The sequence below is a fragment of the Calidris pugnax genome, unplaced genomic scaffold, assembly GCF_001431845.1.
Source record: "Calidris pugnax isolate Ruff unplaced genomic scaffold, ASM143184v1 scaffold107, whole genome shotgun sequence".
In the NCBI taxonomy this organism is placed as follows: Eukaryota; Metazoa; Chordata; class Aves; order Charadriiformes; family Scolopacidae; genus Calidris; species Calidris pugnax.
In genome coordinates this window covers 2,503,660-2,504,998 of record NW_015090901.1, presented here as the reverse complement: position 1 = coordinate 2,504,998, position 1,339 = coordinate 2,503,660, and positions in this window count along the sequence as shown.

Genomic DNA, 1,339 nt, shown 5'->3' with positions numbered 1-1,339 from the left:
GCCCTTTGTCACAGGGAGGTACCCATACAGGTGTGTGACCAGAGGGTCCCCACAGTTGCTCTGCCCCCCCCGGGAATCTGGGGTGGGGCAGGGGGGGGTCCTTTGTTATTGTAGGGTCTCCTTCTGTAGGTCTGTTATTGTAGGGTTTTCCCCACACAGCTCTCTCATTGCGGGGTCTCCCCACGCAGGTTTGTTATTGTGGGGTCTCCCCATCAAGGTGTGTTATTGTAGGGTCTCCCCACACAGGTTTGTTATTGTGGGGTCTTGCTGTTCTGCTTTGTTACTGCAGGGTCTCCCCATGCCCGTTTGTTATTGTGGGGTCTCCCCGTCAAAGTGTGTTATTATGGGGTCTCCCCACACTGGTTTGTTATTGTAGGGTCTCCCTACCCCAGTCTGGTGCTGTGAGGTCTCTTCATGCTGGTTTGTTATTGTAGGGTCTCCCCACACTGGTTTGTTATTGTGAGGTCTCCCCACAAAGTCTGTTATTGTAGGGTCTCCCCATGGAGGTGTGTTGTTGTAGGGTCTCCCCACACAGGTCTGTTATTGTAGGGTCTCCCCATGGAGGTTTGTTATCATGGGGTCTCCCCACTCTGCTCTGTTATTGTAGGGTCTCCCCACCTCAGTCTGGTGCTGTGGGGTCTCTTCATGCTGGTTTGTTATTGTAGGGTCTCCCCACACTGGTTTGTTATTGTGAGGTCTCCCCACAAAGTCTGTTATTGTAGGGTCTCCCCATGGAGGTTTGTTATCATGGGGTCTCCCCACTCTGCTCTGTTATTGTAGGGTCTCCCCACCTCAGTCTGGTGCTGTGGGGTCTCTTCATGCTGGTTTGTTATTGTAGGGTCTCCCCACACTGGTTTGTTATTGTGAGGTCTCCCCACAAAGTCTGTTATTGTAGGGTCTCCCCATGGAGGTGTGTTGTTGTAGGGTCTCCCCACACAGGTCTGTTATTGTAGGGTCTCCCCATGGAGGTTTGTTATCATGGGGTCTCCCCACTCTGCTCTGTTATTGTAGGGTCTCCCCACCTCAGTCTGGTGCTGTGGGGTCTCTTCATGCTGGTTTGTTATTGTAGGGTCTCCTTCTGTAGGTCTGTTATTGTAGGGTCTCCCCACTCTGGTCTATTATTGTAGGGTCTCCCTATGGAGGTTTGTTATTGTAGGGTCTCCCCATCAAGGTGTGTTATTGTAGGGTCTCCCTACCTCAGTCTGGTCCTGTGAGGTCTCTTCATGCTGTTTTGTTATTGTAGGGTCTCCCCACACTGGTTTGTTATTGTGGGGTCTCCCCACAAAGTCTGTTATTGTAGGGTCTCCCCATGGAGGTGTTGTGTTGTAGGGTCTCCCCA